General features: G+C 41.9%; 1 long non-coding RNA gene across 1 annotated transcript; it reads left to right on the top strand.

The window, feature by feature from the left end:
• Positions 1-5,277: 5,277 nt before the first annotated feature.
• LOC148677861 (uncharacterized) lies at positions 5,278-5,672 on the top strand. Its single transcript, XR_015936281.1, has 2 exons — positions 5,278-5,386; positions 5,478-5,672. It is a non-coding gene; the product is annotated as an uncharacterized LOC148677861 (long non-coding RNA).
• Positions 5,673-6,276: the final 604 nt, after the last annotated feature.

Below are 6,276 nucleotides of genomic sequence, written 5' to 3' on the forward strand. Positions count from 1 at the left end.
AAAAAAGATCTAAAGTATACTAGTTTTTCACTCTTCTCATCCCCTCTTTGCTAAATGGCTTTTGAATAGAGTCACATGAAGAGAGAGGTGAAACAGCCTTACACAGCCCTGTCGCAGTACACGAATATAATTATATCATTAATTTCTTTAGATACGCGATTGTTTTAATACAGTCTTTGCTGTGCTCTTGGGGATCCTTGTGATATTTTGAGCTCTGGTTGAATGATAAATGTCGCAGTTTAAATAATTTTCTTAGTAAGGGAGTTTTTATGTCCGTTGCAGTTTTTTTGCAACATTAATATAATTATATCATTATAAATTTCTTTAGATACGCGATTCCATATTATATTCCCTTTAAATCAAATTCTAAAAGTATGCTTGTTGACTCCAGTATCACGTTAGTTAAAGACTTTGATGCTTAAAATGTTTAGGGAGAAATGAAATACTGGTGTGTATGTTTTCTTTAAAGTACCGAGACCAGCCATATACTGTATGTTTAAGTTCCAAAATTAATATCGTTTATGGCCTTCACATGCGTTGCAGTATGCTCCTATTCTTTTTATGCTCAGGTACTAAGATTTCCCTTCAGTGGTAAAATTCCATATAAATATTCAATACTTAAACGGGCACAGTTAAGACATTAAATATACATATACATACTGTATACAGTACAGTTTGCATACGGTAATATGTTTATGTTCCTAAATCAATCTCTTTTATGAGCATGTGAAAGGCATGGTGAATCGATTCTCAAAAATTACTGTACTTTGCATGATTGGAAACAAATGCGTGATTGCGAAATGCTGTGGTGTTACTTTTACAAAGACGGTCAATGAAAAAAATAATGTGGACCAGGGCAATACTTTGAGTTTACAGCTTGTCCAAGGTCATTCATTATTAATACTATTAGTAATATCTTCGTTAAAGACTTTGATGGCGACAGCTCAAACATGAGAGGTTGAGCTTTATTAGCTCCACCTTGCGGAAATTCCGGATACTCTTATTTTGCTTGCGTTATTATAGGAGAATTTATGGTAACTAGCGGTATTTACCGGTAACTCGCGGTAGACTGCGTAAAGCGCATCGCAAAATAATGCGGTATCGCCCGCGCATTTTGAATGGCTGCATCTGTAGCAGTATAACCTTGTTCATGAACAAACAATGGCATGTTACATTATTAATTTGGGTGTCTCCTCTTACCAGAAAGCTCTAAATTGCATTTTGAGTGCGGTATTTGACTTTTTTTAAATTGCAACCCATAAATAAAGCTGATACTGTTAGACTTTTAATTATTTTAAACTGTATTACAGCAGCACAATGCACAATGCAACGTAAATTGCAAAAATGCACTTGGAATCTGTCCAAGCCCTACTTTGTCAGGCATTTTCTTTTAGTGTAATGGAAAATTATTTAAACTGCGACACTTATCATTCAACCAGAGCTCAAAATATCACAAGGATCCTCAAGAGCACAGCAAAGACTGTATTAAAAGAATCCCGTATCTAAAGAAATTAATAAGATATAATTATATTCATGTACTGCGACAGGGCTGTGTAGGGCTGTTTCACCTCTCTCTTCATGTGACTCTATTCAAAAGCCATTTAGCAAAGAGGGGATGAGAAGAGTGACAAACTAGTATACTTTAGATCTTTTTTTTTCTGAACCGGGGAAAATCTGATCATGTTTCTCTATAACAATAATAAAAAACATTATTTTACATATCACCTTTAAAAGTGGCATCTCAAAGCAATACAGTAGATTTAAAATGCTTTCATTCATTCAGCAGAGAGTGAGAGAGACATCCAGCAGAGAGAGACACACACACCGGTTTTCATTGACAAAAAGTACTTGTTTTTTTTACATTCCTCTTGTCTAACAGGAATGTTTTGTTTGTGGACAGACTGTTAGACTAGAGGAAAAGAGCTTCTCCTTCTTCGAAGCATTTCATTTATTCGATCACAAATTCTTTTCCAGTCGCACGAAGTAAGTGTTGAGAATTTCCGATTCACCATGGTACTAATGGTTTCCCGGAGATTGCAAGGCAAGGCACTTTTGCCTCTGGACCCATCGAAATTTACAGATGTGGTCCACCCACAGTAAATTTCAAAAGTCACAAGATTTCAAAACACGAGGGCGGGGTAGCTCTTGCTTTCCCATCTATACCGATGCACTGCAAGTACAACCCACCCTCCTTCTCTTGAGTGATGGGTACAGTTGGATATCTGGGAGAATTATTTGTCCCACTGGCGTCTGTGAATTCCGCTCTGTAAACAGTGCTTCCTGAGGGGACAGCATCAACCAATTCCTGCGTGGTGGTGAGCGGAGAGGCCGGGATGGAGTGTCCTGAGGCAGTGTGTGCTCTGCAGGGGGCAGAGCTTCCGCCAGGCATTGCAACCTGCGCGGCCGGGAGAGGCACTTATCGGGAGACAGCTGCTCAACTGTTTGACTGCCGGAACATACTGTCTCCTTCTTCTGCATTTTCAGGAGTGTCTCTAGCCTCCCAATCCTCCCCAGTAATGCATCATACTGCTCCCACTGCTGCCAAAAAGTCTCCATACAGGTGCTGCTTCTACAGGTTGGCACCTTGGCCAGTGGCTGAGAGCAGAGACCCACGGCCTGTGGCAAAATAACACAATTCATGTAAGAAATATAGTCACACAGTAGTATTCATCAGTTACGGAACAGACGTCAAAATAAACTTTTATTTTTATCCGTCTTACCGCTTTCTTTTTTACTGTCCTGGTGGTAGATTTCGAAGATTGTTTCGCCCGTGCTGTGTTTTCTTGAAGAACAGGCTACGAAGAAATATTTATAATTGAATGTAAAATTCAAAACGGCAATAATACCTTGTAATATGCGCTATAATCGCATATTTTAAATGAAGCCTGCTGTATTTGCTTACCCTTCTCTCTTTGGAAGCTGGGGCGGAAGAAGCACCCCGTCTCTTCCCTTAAAAGGTCTTGGACTCCATACTGTACTGTGGTCGCTGTAGTGCAGGCTCGCAGTTTTTTTTTGTGATGGGAGCTCACCCAATCCCTTGGTGTATTTATGCTATATTCTCATATATGGCTAGAATGTGTTCATTGTCTTCCAATGAAAGGCAGGTTCCTTTTGCCGAAGTCAGGAGACATTAGAGGCTTGCCACACCCGGACTGTTAAACCAACGCATTAGGACGTCAAAGCCCATTGAGGAGCCGGGCGCAATAATTGTTTTGTTCCTTGATTTACTGATCTGCATTAATTACAGAAATCGAGTTCCTGCTCTTTGCAGGCAACCTGGTCCTGCTGTCGCCCACAGAACAGAGGCTGCGGCAGAACCTGGCACTGCTGGGCATCACTGTCAGACCTGGGTGCTGACAGTCAATCTGGACAAGACCACAATTATGGTTTTCCAGAAAAAAGCCAGACCTCAGGGAAACAGGTACAAATTCATACTTAACAACAACACATTAACACCTAACAATGGGTGCAGGGCCGAATTAGGCCAGTACCCACTATTGTTAAACATACAGAAAAGAATATTAAAGTATTGGGTTTAATATTAGCCGTACAGAAAATTAAAGTGCCCCTTTCCATTCAGCGGGCGTCTGAGCTGCTGTGTCCTATCTTCTGACAGTCGCTGTTGTGAATGTCTGTAGAGTGTATCTTATTTTAGTACTATATTTTAATATTATATTCCTTATTAATCAAACTCTAAGAGTATGTATCGACTTGTCCCCCCCCCTCCCGCCCCTCTCTGTGTACAGTAGAGCCTCCTGTCCTGGATGGTGGAGCCCCTACAGCTGTGTCTGGAGAGAATCCAGGGTATCAGCTTCAATCACATGGCTGTGCAGCTTGTCCCCCCCTCCCGCCCCTCTCTGTGTACAGTAGAGCCTCCTGTCCCTGATGGTGGAGCCCCTAAAGCTGTTTCTGGAGAGAATCCAGGGTATCAGCTTCAATCACACGGCTGTGCAGCTTGTTCCCCCCTCCCGCCCCTCTCTGTGTACAGTAGAGCCTCCTGTCCTGGATGGTGGAGCCCCTAAAGCTGTTTCTGGAGAGAATCCAGGGTATCAGCTTCAACCACACGGCTGTGCAGCTTGTTCCCCCCTCCCGCCCCTCTCTGTGTACAGTAGAGCCTCCTGTCCAGCCAGCACAGGAGGCTCTACTGTACACATAGAGGGGCAGGAGGGGGGAACAAGCTGTCCAGCCGTGTGGAATGCTACAGAACCCTAAACAGACAATACACACTAGCCGAATATTTGACGGAGATATCCAGACACAGCTGGATGAGCTCCACCAGCCAGGCCAGGCAAATAAGATACACTCCACAGACATTCACAACAGCCACATATCATAAAACGTTTGCACATATTGTTAAATTATTACGTTTTTCAGGAAGTTAAAAAAACACTTGAATTACTTGTCCAGTCTCTCGAAATAAAATTATTTTCCAAGCAATGCAACTAACGTCGGGCAACGTGTTTTTTTTAATCCAACATTGACAGCAACATCTTAAATCTTGTCAGTCAGCTCTTTTTTCTCTATTTGAATTGTGGCGATTCAAACAACTTGGGATAACAAATGGTCTCAAAGTCACCAAGTTCACAGAGCTTCAACAACAGATGACAATTCCCTAAGTCCTTCCTTAGTCTTCCTGAAATTTTCAGATTATGATTGAATAAAAACATTTTATGTAATAACACGTTTGCGTTTGTTTGGGAGTTATATTATGTATTTTTCATATGTAAGATATAATGATGTGTTCCTGCTTACACATCGCACGACTTTAAAAGCTAGAAAAACAGGTTTCGATTCACATTATTTGGCGAGCCTTGTTTTGTCTAAGGACAGCACATACAAGGGTTATTTGGACAATGGTGAATTAAAGAAATTTCAAATAGTCTTCTTTAGGTGTGAGGGCAGGAGTGGATTGCAGCAGGCATAATCAGCAAATTAGGAAAACAAAGAACAGGACAGGCAAGACGTGTATCCAGAGGGCGAGTGATCAGAAAAAGGAACAGCTGTTACGCCCAGGTTTTTGACGCAATTGTTTTAACTTGCTAATGCATCACACACATTTTCTGGCGTATTGTGTTTTAAATAAAATTGGAGTGTCTTTCCCTGGTATTAGCTCATCGGTATGGTGTAAGTTTTATCTGTACCATACTATACAGTATATAGGTACAGACTTCAAGCTGCACCACTGTATCAGTTTGGTAAGGAGACGGACTATTGCCAAAATCACGAAGACTCTCTCACACCAAATAATGAAGATGAAAAGATATGGGAAGTCAACACGGGACATTGTACAGCATTTGGCTTCGATGGATATCTTCGTTTGTGAAAGCACAGTGAGACAACAAGGGGAGAGGAGGCAAAGAGAATCTAAACCGAGGACGATTCAAAGGTAAATAACTTTCTAAAAATACTTTTCTTGTATGTAAATACAACTACGCACATTATTTTTAAAACTAACTGTTGATCTCTTTTTTTTAAAGTCCTATTGTGCGAGCTATCGACAGACTGACTGATGAAAATGATGAGCTACCGGCGATGCAAGTCCAAAGACGGCTATGGGCTGACCTCGGTGCGAGCGTTAGTCCGACATCGATAAGAAGAGTGCGCAGGAGGCTTGGATGGAGATACAGAAAAACCAACACATGCCCCATGATAAGGCTAAAAAACTAAAACAAGACTCAAACAAGCGCTCCGATGGATTGAACAGGGGGAGGCATTTCATGATGTACTTTTCACTGACGAAACAACAGTGGCTCTGGAACAGTTTTCAACAATGTCATTTTGCAAAAAGGGGAGATATGTGGACAAGCCAAAGCCCAAACATCCACTGAAGGTTCACGTCTAGGGGGGTTTATCTAGAAGAGGCCCGGGACCACTTCTTATTTCTCCACTGAACCCTATTTCCATCCAGGGTGAGGACATAGAGGGCGTTCATTCCTACAAGTACTAAGGGGTACAGCTAGATGATAAGCTGGAGTGGTCTGGTAACACTGACGCCCTGTACAAGAAAGGTCAGAGCCAACTCTATTTTCTTAGGAGACTCAGGTCCTTTGGTGTGTGTGGAACACTGCTACACATTTTTTATGAATCAGTGGTGGCGGCGGCCATCTTCTACGCTGTTGTGTGCTGGGGCAGCAGCATCATGACAAAATATGCAAATAGGTTCAATAAACTCCTCAAGAAGGCTGGCTCTGTGTTGGGGATGAGCCTTGACCCCTGACCCCTGAATGCTGACCAAGCTCACAGCCATCATGAACAATGCCTCTCATCCGCTTCATG

This window comes from Lepisosteus platostomus, chromosome 1, assembly GCF_059453375.1.
Source record: "Lepisosteus platostomus isolate fLepPlt1 chromosome 1, fLepPlt1.hap1, whole genome shotgun sequence".
In the NCBI taxonomy this organism is placed as follows: Eukaryota; Metazoa; Chordata; class Actinopteri; order Semionotiformes; family Lepisosteidae; genus Lepisosteus; species Lepisosteus platostomus.